Source organism: Adiantum capillus-veneris, chromosome 23, assembly GCF_014529385.1.
Source record: "Adiantum capillus-veneris isolate H3 chromosome 23, ASM1452938v2, whole genome shotgun sequence".
NCBI classification, from domain to species: Eukaryota; Viridiplantae; Streptophyta; class Polypodiopsida; order Polypodiales; family Pteridaceae; genus Adiantum; species Adiantum capillus-veneris.
The window spans coordinates 65,221,413-65,236,805 of NC_140953.1; positions in this window are offsets into that span (position 1 = coordinate 65,221,413).

A 15,393-nucleotide genomic window follows, 5' to 3' on the forward strand; every position below is an offset into this window, starting at 1 on the left:
TTTCCATGCTTAAAAGACTAGGTGCTTGAAGTGTTCAATTCAAACAAAATGACTTAAGAAGCATAAAAGACACATGTTAAGATATCCTCCACATGTGACCCTCATGATGTGCTTGAATCCTATTCGATAGGCTTTAAAGGGGTCCAATGAGAATTTAGATGCATAAAAATAAATAATTAAGTTCTTTCTCTCAAAGAGGAAAAAGAGGACACATGTCCAATTGATATAATTAAATAATATGAGAGAGAGAGAGAGAGAGAGAGAGAGAGAGAGAGAGAGGTGGACCAAGCATGAGAGGGGGGTATAATCTCCCACACACACATGTCCAATTGATATAATTAAATAATACGAGAGAGAGAGAGAGAGAGAGAGAGAGAGAGAGAGAGAGAGAGAGAGAGAGAGAGAGAGAGAGAGAGAGAGGTGGACCAAGCATGAGAGGGGGTATAATCTCCCACACACACACATACTCTGTCTCTCATTATGTGAAGTGTAAAGTGCAAGAGCTCCATCGTCTTCTCCAAGATTGTTGAGAAGTTGGGAGCCTACACCAACAATCCTTGCTATGGAATGCAAATCCAACCAAGAGCCATGCTTCAACTTTCCATCTTCTTCATCTTCATTACTTTGCTAAGCAAGAAGAGTGATGATAAGTGCGGAACTATTTCTTTCTTCTATGAATGATTTCTCTTCCTCTTTTCTACCCTCATTCCCCGCTAGCTCTCTCCACCTTCGAAGGTGTTTGAGGCCCTGGAGCTAAGGCTTGGGATAGTTAATGCTTTTTGGAAAGTTTATGTTATGCTCGTGATGCATGAAGCTTTCCATCTTCATAGCATCACCACCAAGGTCACAAAGAACACAAAAGCTGTATTGTACCAAGTCTCTCTTGATGGGAGAATCTATAATACAAACACATTTTGGAGGGGGGATGGCTTGAAGTAAATCCGGTCCTCAACTATTGTCATGTTCTCTAATACTCTCTATCTCTTGAAAAAGTATTGTTCATGCAAAGTTAATTAAGTACTATGTTTATGTTATTATCATCAATTAAGTTCACCTTCTATGTTCTCAAAGTGATCTCACAAAAATGCTCACTTGAATTATCTTAATTCCTCTATTCTCAAAGTTCATAGGCCATTTCCATCACAAGAGGTAGCTTCCCCTTTGCACATATTGACGCAGAAAGGAGTCCCTTTCTCGTGAGGACTAACAAAGGTGATAGCGTTTTAGAAACTTAAAGAAAAAATGACTATTAGACCAGTGTTGGCTTTTCCAGACTTGCAAATTCCATTCAAAGTACATTGTGGTGCTTGCGATCGTAGTCTGGGAGTGGTCTTAATGCAAGAAGGCCATGTGATTGCCTATGAAAGCGGATCATTTTTCAGGCCAAAATTGATAGCACAGATTTATGATAAACAGCTATTAGCAGTGATCCATGCTCTTATTTAGTGAGGAAATTACCCACTCAGAGCCGATTCATGGTCTTTACTGCTCATCAGAGTTTACACTACTTATTGTTACAGAAGCAGCTTTCAAAAAAGCAGACGGGTGTGGGCCAACATCTTGTCACAGATTCACTTCCAGATTGTCCATGTGCAGGGACATAAAGACTTGGTTGCAGATGCATTGTCTTGGAAGCCCTAAGTCTTGGCTATTTCCACAATTCATCATAGAATCTTTGAGGATATGGTTAATCAATATGCCACCGAATAGTATTTTTTTGATATATTCACTCTGATATAATATGGGGAGGTAGTTGCACGATATTCCATACGGGATGGCTACTTGATGAAGAAGAAAATGTTGTGCAACACATAACCATTGAGAGAAAAGAAAGTTCCATTGTCCACCTTTTACGGGCCATCGTGGCATCGACACCACCTTAAAAGGTGTGGAGTGTTATTTCTTTTGGTTGAGACTCAAGAAGGATGTGGACCACTTTGTTTGCAGTTGTTTAGTATGCCAAAAGGTCAAGATTAGCGGGCATAAGGAACAGGGATTACTATAGCCTTTACCCATTCCCACCTGTCCCTGGGAAAGTATTGCAATGGATTTCATTTTTTATCTCTCGAAGATACAGAGTGGGCACGATGGCATTTGAACTGTCATTGACAGATTTAGCAAGTAAGCTCACTTCATTCCAGTGAAGAAAACAGTCAAGCCGATTACATGGCATGCCTGAGACAATAGTCTCTAAAAGAGATCCCCAATTCACGAGTTTGTTTTGGAGGTCTATTTGGGAGAACATTGACACACAATTGATGTTCATGTCATCATTCCTCCCGCAGACAAATGGGCAATCTGAGATTGCAAATTCAGTTGCTCTGGATTTATTGAAGTCTTACATCTCTAATCAGAAGACTCAATGTAAATTATATTTGCCTACAACAACACGGTTCACTCTTCAAAAAGGGAGGTGCCATTTGAGATCATTGAAGGTGCTCCAAAGGTTTCACCCTTTCTCAACACTAAAGATAAGATTTTATAAGCCAACCAGTACACAAGGGACTTGGACAATGCTTTTGCTAAGGTCCGGGAGGGTTTAGAAAAATCTCAAGAACAACATAAGAAGACAGCAGATCGACATCGCTGAGATTTGAAATTAAAGGAAGACAATTGGGTGCTCTTACATTTTGAGAAGGCACGCCTAAGAAAAGGAAAGGGAAAGGAGTGGATTTTTCCAAAGCTTAGCATGAGACATTATGGCCCTTTCTAGATAAAAGAAAAGATAAATGATGTCTCCTTTTGACTCAAGCTGCCAGATACTTGGAAGATTCACAATGCATTCCATGTGAGTCTATTGAAGCCTTTTAAAGGTGAGGTGCCAATTGATGGGGAGCTTGATGAGCAACCCAAAGTGAAAGAAAGCAAGGACATACTTGTTCTAGATCAAATTTTGGCACACAAGGAAAGAAAGATGAAAGGTAAAGTGATTTGGTGGTTCTTGGTTAAATTCGAGAACTATCCCTCATTGGATGCGAAGTGGATGGAGGAGGAGGACCTAGCAGATACTCCTCAAATTTTGGAACTTTACCTTGACGCATTTGGTTTAGCATAGTCTACTTCGATAGAACCTCAAATTCAACAAGGGTGAACCTAGTGCAGCGGATTTGCACAAGAGGGGAGTTACTCCACTCCTTTGTTAACAGATTACCCCGATTTTTGAATAAGGTCATTGATGTCCCCTTTGGGTTCTAGGGATACTAATGGACTAACCAATATTCTATTGTATGACTTTATGACACGGAATTCACAAAAATGAATATGATTGATTTCTACTCTCTCACTTGATTTGTTTGATTGTAGGAACTGAAAGACGAAATGACTTCAACATTTCACTACTTTTCTCAAAGATTAATATTAAAGAAATACCAAAAGGGGCGCCAATTGTTGGGGTCAGTACCGCTTGGCATTGAGCTACACCAGGCTGTGTCGACTCTCTTTTGATTTTATGAAATGATTTGAAGTGAATCTGTGCTGTGTCACGACAAAATCTTGACTTGGGGTGTCCAAGTTTGTTACATCGTCATCGTCGTGAATTGTTGAGTTCACCTACTGATTGGGTACTTTTACGGTTTGAAAAGGCAAGGTTAAATAAGATGAAGGGCAATGAAAGGTTGTTTTCAAAGCTCAGCATGCGTAACTATGGGCCTTTTCAAGTGCTTGATAAGATCAACGATGTTGCTTATAGGATGAAATTGCCTGACACTTGGAAGATTCATAATGTGTTTCACGTGAGTCTTCTAAGACCCTTTGTGGGTGATGTGCCAGAATATATGCCACAGAAGGATCATCCAAAAGTTGATGAACTTGATGAAATCTTGGTACCTGAGCATATTTTGACCGGGATTTTGGCACATAAGTAAAGAAAAGTTAAGGGACAGGTTGCAAGACGCTGTTTGGTGAAGTTCAAGAACTATCCACCTATGTATGCAAAGTGGATGGAAGAGCATGAACAGTCAGAGTCACCAAAGGTATTGCAACTTTACCTTGAGGCCTTTGGGGTACAAACTATGTATGCCCTAACCCAACGTGTTCAAAGGAGGGGTAATGATGGAGCTAGCACATCAAATGTACATACGGATTCAGTGCAATAGAAGTGTGCATCTGTTAAAGGTCTTATGCTCACTTTTATCATAGATGGAAATGACAAAAGTATGAAGGTCTCATTAAGTCATTTGTATCTATGTGTTATGACCTTTTAGAAGCATGCTAACAACACAAGATCATCAATGGCATGCATGTATGGTATGCAATCGAGGACATGACAACTCATAATTATTGTCACGAGGACGTGGCAACTACTAACCTTAGTTGTTGGTTTCTTTGCGATGATTTTTATTTAACTTTTGGGACCCGCTTTTTGAAGTCACAAATGACCAGACATGACGTGGCCAGTGTGAAACGATCAACGACCGAGAGTTTCACCCGCAGTTGCAAAGGGCAGGTAGCCATGAGATGGTCCGGCCAGTCCGCATTGGAATTCGAGCAGTAAAAGGGTGTCTAGGCTGAGTTCAAAGTCATTTAGGCCCCCTTGCTACACTTATAAATCAGTGATTAAAAGGGTGTCTAGGCTAAGTTCAAAGTCATTTAGGCCCCCTTGCTACACTTATAAGTCGGTGGGTACTAGGAATTAACTCTAAAGAGGCATACTGGACACATGGAGACTGTGCAACAATTTGCTACTTTTAGCCAGAAGAGGGGCCCTCCAAATTGAGAGAGGAGGCTGATTTGAAACTCATTGTGCTTTATAGTGTGTGGGTGAGTAGTGGGTGTAGGTGATCACAACTTTAACAGAAAGCTTGCCTTCTCCCTTGTCTCATGCAGCACCATGACCTCCTCTCGCATATCTCTCTCCCCTTTGGCACATTGTCGAGGGATTTGTGGTCTAAAGGTGAGCCGGGAAGGCATGGGCCTCTGGCTGGTGAGAGGTGTGAGGAAGAGAGTTGCAACTGACTCAATTAATGTAAAAAAAGCTTTAAACTGACAAGTTAGACAAGATTCAGAAGCTTGATTACCCAAAGCAGACAATTAACATAACCATTGCTTAAATTAAATGTTAATTGTGGATTTTAATCTCCTTATGTCGGTTTAATCTGCCTTAATTGGCCTGTCAAGCTTGATAATATCCCTCTTCTTCTTTCTTCCTCTACGGATTTATTTTATATATATATATATATATATATATTAGAGAGAGAGAGAGAGAGAGAGAGAGAGAGAGAGAGAGAGAGAGAGAGAGAGAGAGAGAGATCCCAGGAAGATGATCAATTATGGCTTATGGAAGAGATTACAACTTGGGTTATGGCTTCTTTGATTAGAGTGGCTATGGAAGATTGGAAAAGAGTGGGTATGGAAGCTTGGATTAGAGTGGCCATGGAAGCTTGGCTTGAGATTAGAATGCTCAAAGCTTATGGCTTCCCTCCTAATACAATAGATAATGAAAACTTAAATATCTCCTAATCGGTGCAGAATTAGCCCTTGTGTGTGAGACGCAAAAATGCTCAAAACGCTACTTTCCTTGCATTTTACAAAAAATTTACAAACTCTTTTTCGGCCCTCCATGCAGAGGTGTGAATTCTCTCACACACTTTCCGTTTAACCACCACTGACCACATGTCTTCCTCTACCCAAGTTGCCTTGCATGTCCTAAGAGCCTTTTCACATGTAAAAACCTTTTCTTGAAGCATGAAATCTCTACGCTTAGGCATTCATAACCACATAAAACATACACTTCCTGGATCTCCTTGCTTGTTCTTGAGCCTGGTCATTGCTCAATAAAGGTGGAAGATTCAAATAGACTTAATCTGCTTCCCTTTGCTCTTTCTGTCATCATGGAAGTGGAGCCGCATGACATCCACCCCCTCTGAACCTGCACAACCTCTGGTTTGTGCCAAGCGGTCTTCAATCTACATTTGCTATAAGCACTTAGAGCGCTTTTTCATCCTTAATATCACATAACTGGTAAGTACATGTAAAACAAAATAAGGCTTAAACTATATCATCAATGGTCTAGCTCAAATATTTGGTAGTTGTCCATCGCATATCTTTGAACCATAGATGTTGTGTCTCCAAATCACTCAATTATGAAAAAGCTATTTAGTGAACCTCGTCAGACTCAAGTGCTCCAGTTAATGATGCACATGGATTGACCATCAAGCTCGCGTTGGGGAACCCTTTCAAGCTCAAGTATGCCTTACTCTCTCTGCACACGAAATCACCGTCAAGTCCTTTACTTCAAGTTCTGGTAGCAGAACCAACTCAAAAGATGTGAAGATACTTTATCAATTGTCCAAAGATGTCAACTAGAAGCTAGCCGTGTAAGATTACTTGAGCACAAAACCCAAAACTTTTTTCTTCATTGTTAAGTATGGAGCCTGATTTATCCTTTTAATTTTCTATGGTAAAAGCGCACATTTGTAAGGCCCCCATTATGAGGAGAAGCCATCGTGCGTGAAGGAAAATCACTGTTCGGAAACCAAAATTTCATGGCCAAAAATCAAGGGCAACTTTAGGGGCCTTGGGGGCGGAAGCCCCCGAGACTTTTTTTTCCCTCGCCAGAATATTCCTTTTCGCCGGAATATTATGGCAGGACGGCGGCCAAAAAGTGGTCGGAAAACAACCGTCGGTTGGCCGGTGGCCGGTAGTCAATGGCCGGTGGCCGGTGGTCGGAAGTCAATGGCCGGTGACCGGTGGCCAAATTCAAAAGCGGACTTGTCTTCTCAAGGGCGGCCACACATGGACGGATTGGAGGGTCCGATTTGGACTTATCTACACAAGGGCGGCTACACATGGCTGCCTCTCATGAGAGAGGGCAGCCCTTTTGGCCTATAAAAGAAGGCCATTTCTACACACATTTCATAGTGTGAAGTTGATGCAACAAGGTGAGTGTGAGGTGGTGAGAGTGAAGCAAGGCGGGAGCTCCATTAAGGGTATAATCCCTTTGTAAACTACTTCTTGTTTTGAAGTACTAAAGCCATTGAGCGGCTGCTTTCCCGTGGACGTAGCCCACATTCGGTGAACCACGTATATCGTGTGTACTCTCTCTCTCTACTCTATAATCTCGTGTATGTAAATCCGTCTCTCTCCATTAAGTAATCTACTCAATTATCTATTTAGCTACATCTTATTTCCTAACAACTGGTATCAGAGCAAGGTTTGCTCGTAGCTAAATTATCTCAAGGAAAGGATTCCTTGAATTGAGTGGGAGTTATGGCGGAGGAAGGAAAGCTCAAGATTGAGAAGTTCAACGGTAGAAACTACCAACATTGGAAGATGCAGATTGAAGACTATCTCTAACAGAAGGATCTCTATTTGCCACTACGCGGTCTTGCGAAGAAGCCCGCAACAATGGCAGATGAAGCATGCATTGTCCTTGATCGAAAGGCACTGGGAACAATCCGGTTAAGCTTGGCGTCAACGGTAGCCTTCAATGTTTCGGAGATGAAGACCATAGAGGACTTGATGAAGTCACTTGACGACTTCTACGAAAAACCATCGGCATCCAATAAGGTATTTCTTATGAAGTGCTTGCTCAATCTAAAGATGGCAGAGAATGGTTCAGTTGCAGAACACCTAAATGACTTTAACACAAACATAAGTCAACTTCGATCGGTGAAAATCAATTTCGATGAAGAAGTGAGAGCTCTCCTTATACTATCATCTCTACCGGATAGTTGGGACAGCCTTGTGATGGCTGTAAGTAATTCTATCTCTCGTACAAATACTCTTAAGTTTGATGATGTTGTGGGTGTTCTCCTAAGCGAGGAAATACAAAGGAGAAGCACAGGAGAATCATCAAGTGCTTCATTGTCAGTGGAAACAAGAGGAAGGCCTAAGGAGAGGTTCAAAAGCCAAAAGGGTCGTGATCGCTCAAGACGGAGCAAGTCACGCACAAAGTCAGTTCTTGAATGTTGGAACTGTGGCAAGAAGGGCCACGTCAAGAAGGATTGCTGGTCCAAGAAGAAGAAGGAGACTGAGTCTCAAGACAACAAGCCAACATCGGAGGCCAATGAGGCAGGTAAAGTAGAGCAAGATACTCTAATTCTCTCATAAGACAATGTGTTTAATTCCTGGATAGTAGATTCCGGGGCTTCATTCCATGCGACACCACACAAGCAACATTTCCAAGACTACACCAAAGGTAATTTTGGGTATGTATACTTGGGAGATGATGAAGCTTGTGAGATTGTTGGCAAAGGTACAGTTTCTGTCAAAACAACTCACGAAAATGAACGGAAGCTTAAAGATGTTAGGCATGTTCCTTCTCTTCGCAAAAATTTGATCTCTACAGGACAATTGGAAGATGAAGGTCACAACATTGCATTCGGAAACAAACGGTGGAAGATCTCAAAGGGATCTTTGGTGGTTGCCAAGGGAGAAAAAGTCGATACACTTTACTTGTGTACTGTTAGCACGCAACCTTCAGCTTGTGCAACAACTACAGAAGTTGACAGTGCGGTGTGGCACTACCAACTTGGGCATATGAGTGCCAAAGGAATGCAAATCCTTCAAACAAAGAAGCTTCTACCAGGTTTGAAAGAAGTGGACTTAGAGTTCTGTGAAGATTGTGTTTATGGTAAACAAAAGAGGGTAAAATTTCAAAATTCAGGAAATGAAAGAAAAAATAAAAAACTTGAGTTGGTTCATTCTGATGTTTGGGGTCTTGCAAGTACACCATCACTTGGTGGCTCATTGTACTATGTAACATTCATAGACGATGCGACTAGAAAAACATGGGTTTATGTCATGAAGAATAAATCCGATGTATTTTCCATATTTCAAAGGTGGAAAGCCTTTGTGGAGAATGAAACAGGTACCAAGGTGAAATGCCTCAGATCCGACAATGGAGGCCAATATTGTAGCCAAGCTTTTGAAAGATTTTGTGCTAGCAATGGCATTTGGAGGCAAAGGACAACCCCAAGGACACTTCAACAAAATGGGATTTCGGAAAGGATGAACAGAACAATCATGGAGCGAGCACGAAGCATGCGGCTACATGCAAGCCTACCGCTTGAGCTTTGGGCGGAAGCTGTAAGTACGTATGTGTACTTAATCAATAGGTCACCCTCAACGGCATTGGATGGGGGAGTTCCAGAAGAGGCATTGACAGGTAAATCGGTGAATTATGCATTTCTCAAAGTGTTTGGGTGTGAGACTTTCATGCACATAGATAGAAGCCTAAGGTCAAAGCTAGACGCAAAGTCCAAAAAGTGTTTCTTCATTGGCTATGGAGAAGGTGACTTTGGGTATTGCCTGTGGAATCCTGAAGATGGTAAAATATTAAGGAGTAGGGATGTAATTTTTAATTAACAAAATATGTACAAAGATTACTTGGAAAGAAAACAAACAAAAGAAACAGGTGATGAGTATATGGAGCTTGAGGACGGTGAAGACTCAAGGACTGCAAATGGTGACAATGTGCAACAACGTCAACCAAATGAGGAGCCTCAACCTATTCCCCGAAGATCTACAAGAGCAAGTAGACCTCTAGAAAGGTTTTTTCCTTCCTTCAACCATCTCTTGATCTCAGATTCTAGAGAGCCAGAATTATACGAAGAAGCTATGCAACATGAATCCAAAGAAGAATGGACGAAGAGCATGCAAGTGGAGATGGACTCACTACATCGCAACCAAACATGGGATTTGGTTGAGTTGCCTAAAAGTAAGCGGGAACTTCAAAACAAATGGGTGTACAAGCTAAAGGAAGAAGAAGGTGGGAAGATAAGGTACAAGTCTAGGCTTGTGGTAAAAGGTTTTTCTCAAAAGAAAGGTATTGAATTCAATGAAATATTTTCTTCTATTGTAAAAATGAACTCAATTAGGCTTGTCTTAAGCCTTGTGGCTACTCATGATCTAAATCTCGAGCAAATGGATGTAAATACGGCATTCCCCCACGATGACTTAGAGGAGGAAATCTACATGCTTCAACCAAAGGGGTATGAAGTAAAAGGTAAGGAGAAAATGGTCTGCAAATTAAAGAAGAGCTTGTATGGTTTAAAGCAAGCATCAAGACAATGGTACTTGAAGTTTGATCGATGGATGTTGGATCATGGATTCACAAGATGCAACTCGGATCACTGCGTCTACACGAAGAATTTGGGAGATGCGAAATTCATCATCCTAATGTTGTATGTTGATGACATGTTGATTGCAAGTGCTAACATGCAGGACACCAAAGACCTAAAAGAGGAGCTGTCTAAATCTTTTTCAATGAAAGATTTAGGTGCTGCAAAGAGGATACTTGGTATGAAAATATCAAGGGACAGGACAAAGAAGACAATAAAGCTATCTCAAGAAGATTACATCAAGAAGGTACTAAAAAGGTTTGCGATGCAAAATGCAAAACCAATTTCTACACCTTTGGCTGGTCATTTTAAACTAACGAAGGATATGTGTCCAAAGACACAAGAGGAGATAGCCTATATGTCTAAAGTTCCATATGCTGCAGCGGTAGGTTCTCTAATGTATGCTATGGTCTGGACAAGGCCAGACATTGCACATGCAGTGGGAGTTGTGAGTAGGTTCATGGACAACCCAGGTAAAGAGCATTGGCAAGCTGTGAAGTGGATACTTAGGTATCTAAAAGGGACAACAACAAATGCTTTGTATTTTGGAGGAATTGATATTTTTCTAGAAGGGTATGCTCATGCAGATATGGCAGGTGACAAAGATACTCGAAGGAGCACTACTGGCTATGTGTTCACGGTTGGAGGCACAGCAATAAGCTGGGCATCAAAGCTGCAGAAAGTGGTTTCACTTTCTACCACGGAAGCAGAGTATGTAGCAATGACGGAGGCAAGCAAAGAAATTCTGTGGCTTCACAGATTCTTACAAGATCTTGGATTCAAACAAGAAAATTGTGTCTTGTACAGTGATAGCCAAAGTGCTATCCATCTTGTGAAGAACTCAGCCTTTCATTCAAGGAAAAATCACATTGAGGTGAGATATCACTTCATACACACTCTTTTGGAAGAGGGACAGCTAAAGCTAGGAAAGGTGCATACAAGTGAAAATCCTGCAGACATGTTTACAAAGGTGGTCAACAGGGAGAAGTTGAGCTTTTGTTCATCTTCAACCGACATTCAAGGATAAGAAGCTAGAATGGAAAGCAGTCTCACAGGTTTGGTTTGTAGATCAGTCTCTCCAAGTGGGAGATTGTTCAGTATGGAGACTGATTTATGCTTGTAATTTTCTGTGGTAAAAGCGCACATTTGTAAGGCCCCCATTATGAGGAGAAGCCATCGTGCGTCTAATTTCCTAAAGAAGGACTGTTTCATTGTTGGTCTATGGTCGTCGCTTAGAGAGAAGGTGAAGGGAAGGTTTCCTGCAACATATGAGTTGGCAGTCGAAGTAACCCGCCTTAAAGACAAGAAGCTACGCATGCAAGCAAGAGTAAACGAGTCAGAGGAAACAAGCTCGGCCCAACCAACCCCAGTGACTGCAACAGCCAATCATAGAGTCCAACCACAGGAGGCATCAGAAGAGCAAGACCTGCTGAGTCGCACCACCACCCAACTAGAGAGTTTATCTGTGCATCTGGTGCAGCAAGGGCATACACTTGGAAGGAACCCAGAACAAGGAAGAGGACAACGAAGGCAGAACCCAGAGTACCATTGTTACAACTACGGGGAAGATGGCCGTGGAATGTACTACTGCCCACACCTGAGGAGGCATAATTTCAATAGAGGGGGGAGACAGAATCATATCTCTCCACCAAGAGCAAGACCACCGCCACTCAGGCAACCAATCCCACCTATTCAAATCCCACCACCAGCGGTGCAGCCACAGCTAGCCACACCAGTTCAACGCCAGTCACCAATGCAACCACCGCCACAATCACGACTTACAATCATCCTACGCCCACCACCAGTTGGTACCCGCACACCAAGTATCATTGGTCATGCAGAAGAGGTCAAGATGAGTGTAACAGAAGAAGGATCAAGTAAGAAGACTATTCAAAGAACTGAAGCAGTGGAACAAGAGGTTAAACAATCAAAAGATGCTACCCAGGTGGGGGAGGTAAGTCAAGAAAATTGTGTTACAAATGTGAGTACATCTTTAACCTTGAATGAAATAGGCACCAAAGCGATGAATCGACAACATTGGGCAGTAAGGGTAAGAAGGTGTAAAGTGTTGATTAGGCCTCGTCAGAGTAAGAGGAATGCAAAGGGCATGAAAGATACAAGAGAAGAGGAAGACCAGCCTACTAGCAAGGCTTTGCAGAAGGTGGGCAACATATCAAGCAAAGGGGAGGGCTTTGAAAACGGAAGCCTGTGCACCAACATGGACCCAGGACAGTGTAGCAAGATAAAGGAATCTTGCATCAAGGCAGTTTCACTTAAGGACCATAACGAAGAGGTAAGTATGACTGAAGGTTTGGAGTTGGATATTGCTCCAGAGGCTTGGCAGTCGAGCAAGACTTTATTGTGTAGTGTTATAAACTTGGAGATGGGTAATGCCTCCAGTTTATGTGAGGATGTTCATAGTAAGTTTGATGATCAATATGTTGCCAACCTTTTAAGGATGTTCCAAACTCCTCCACAACACAACATTGTGTTTGCATGGGATGCATCAAACCTATGGCTATGGCTAGCCGCTATAACATATAGAGAGAAGATCAGCATGGAGATAAGAGCAAAGGAGCCATGGATAGACAAAAGCCTGATAGAATGCAAGAATGAAGACCTCATTCGCAATTTGGTACAATTTTTTACAAATAGTGCATCCTCTCTTTGGAGAAAGGTAAGTGGATTACGCTTGTATTTAAGCCGCAAGGTAGGTGGCTTGCTATTAGCATCATTAAAGGAAGCTGACATGTTTGAGCACACCCAAAAGAAGCATGATATGCTTGCAGTTTTTTCTAGTCATGGCAGTAAGCAGGATTCTGAAGACAACTTGAGCTCACCACACCAACAAGGTGGCCATATATGGTGGATTCTTGGTACACTCTTGGGAATCATAATTTTCAGTTCTGTCTTTGCAGGAGCCAAGATGCTCATTTCCCCTCTCGCTACTGGTGGTTACAAATTTGGTTCAATTTGGCATGCAAATTTTATTGTTTGGACACTGCAGACAATGATCCTATTTTTCACCTGGGATCCAGGAGGACACTGGCACAAAGTTCTGGAATCCATGGACTTCCCCTTTAATCAACCGACACTATTCCAAGGAACAAGCTATCACCCGGACCTGTTACAGATTCATGAATATCCCAGAAATCTCACCAATGACCAAATGATATGGCTAATTCAGAAGGCAACTCGATATCGGATCCTACAGCTAAGCGGAAGAAGAAATAGAGCTAGAGACATGAATGCCTCTAGCCAAAAGGGGAGGGCTAATGATGGGGGCTTTTCACAAGCCAAGCTCCCATACCCCTCTTCTCTTGTCCCCACCCCATGGAAACCTCCCCTTAGGGAGGGAGTGATAAAAGGCATTGGAAAAGTAAGAAAATAAATAAATTATGATTATGTAAATATATGAGAAAGGTAAAATAGGCCACCTCATGCCTACGGGGCAGCCCATCCCCACCTTGCCTCCTTTTTCTTCATTGTTGCCCCGCCGTGTGTCCCTTTTACTCTCCTCCACTCAAAAGTTCAACCCCCTCTCTCTTTCCCTTGTCCTTTCTCCTTTCTCTCTCCCCTCAAGCTACCCCACCTCTCACCAATAATGCATTCTAACTCACCAAGAATGCACCCTAACTCACATGCAACTTACCCTATCTTCCAAAATAGTATACCCCACCCCCTCTTTCTCTCTCCTATCATATCCCATGACCCAAATACCCCCCTCTCTCTCTAAAGGGTGCCATGTCTCTTGTCTTGTAGCTAAATAACCTCCCCCACACTCACACACACTCAGTTTAACTGAAAAAGGTGCCCACAGACCCATCCCCACCCGGTGGTTACCTGATTTTTCTTGTGTTCACACACATCTGCACAGAGATTCACCTCTGAAAACACTCCCCTCTCTCCCCTCTTGTAATTACTTTATTCTCCATGTCACCTCTCACTTTTTTTCATCAACCCATCTCTCTCTCTCTTAGTCTCTCTCTCATGAGACTGTTGTTCTGGCACATATACACACAGCCAGACAAGTGGGGCCCACAGTCACATGGCCTATGTAGATAATGATTTCTTCATTTCTAAATTCTAGAATTTCTCCCCCCTCCTCCCCTATATAAAGAGGGGTCACCATCACACAAAAACACACACCATCACCAAAGAGTACACTATGCACTGTGTGTGCCTAGTGCACACACACACACACCCACACCATCACCATCACCATCACCGCAATCACCATGCTCGTCTTGAGTATGACCTCTACACCCTTGGGCTATGGGAGATGAAGGGAAACTAAATGAAGGATGATGGCCATAACCCTCGTGCGAGTCTTCGCCATCAACTCCCACCTATCCGCCATGTGCTCTACCACGCTCTCCCTTCTCATTCCCCTACCCTATGCTCCCCATTTCATCGCCTTATTCTCTAAATAAAGCTTGATGTTTTGTGAGTATGTTTTCTTGAAATATTTTTCCCATGTGAGGTGTGCGGAATCGCCACCTAGTCTTGTGTTTGGAGTGAGCTTGTGTATGTGTGAAGGGTGTGCGGATTTGCCATCCTTTTGTGGTGCCTAAGTACTAAGCCGCTATACCCCCTCCCTCACTCTCTCTCTCTCTCTCTCTCTCTCTCTCTCTCTCTCTCTCACTTGATCTCATTCCCTTTCCTCTTCATCATTACTCCCAAGCATCCATCTCTCTTGGATGAAAACTTTGTTATGGTGGTGTGTTGTTTGCGTCCTAGCCGCTGAAGCTAGGTGGTGCCCCCTGTTTGCTTTACCATGACAGGCTCGAGGCGCGCCATTCGGTCCCCGGTGTTTTAGAGGCCGTCGGGGTTCGGGGTTCGCTTTGCTCCCTTCACCATCTCCACTGCATCATCAGTTCATTTTCATAGCTTTTACTTCTTGCAAACATCCTTGAACTAATCCCACCATTTTTGGCAAATCTGCAACTGCTAGAGTTTTATCAAATCCATTGGAATTTTAATCTTCAATAAACTGCATCAACTATTCTAGCATCTCCATCTTTACCTCCCACCCCGGCTCGTTTTGCGTCGAGTTCACCAAGAATGTTAAGGGACTTGTGGTTGAAAGGTGAGCCAGGAAGGCGAGGGGACTCTGGATGTGAGAGGTGTGAGTACTCAAGAGTTGCAGCAGACACAATTAATGTAGACAAATCTTGAAACTGATGACTTGAACAAGATTCTGAAGCTTAACTACACAAACTAGACAATTAATAGGACCGCTGCTTAAATTAAATGTTAATTGTGGAGTTTAAGTTCCTTATATCTGTTTAATCTACCTAATTGGCTTGTCAAGCTTGCCTTGATAATATTC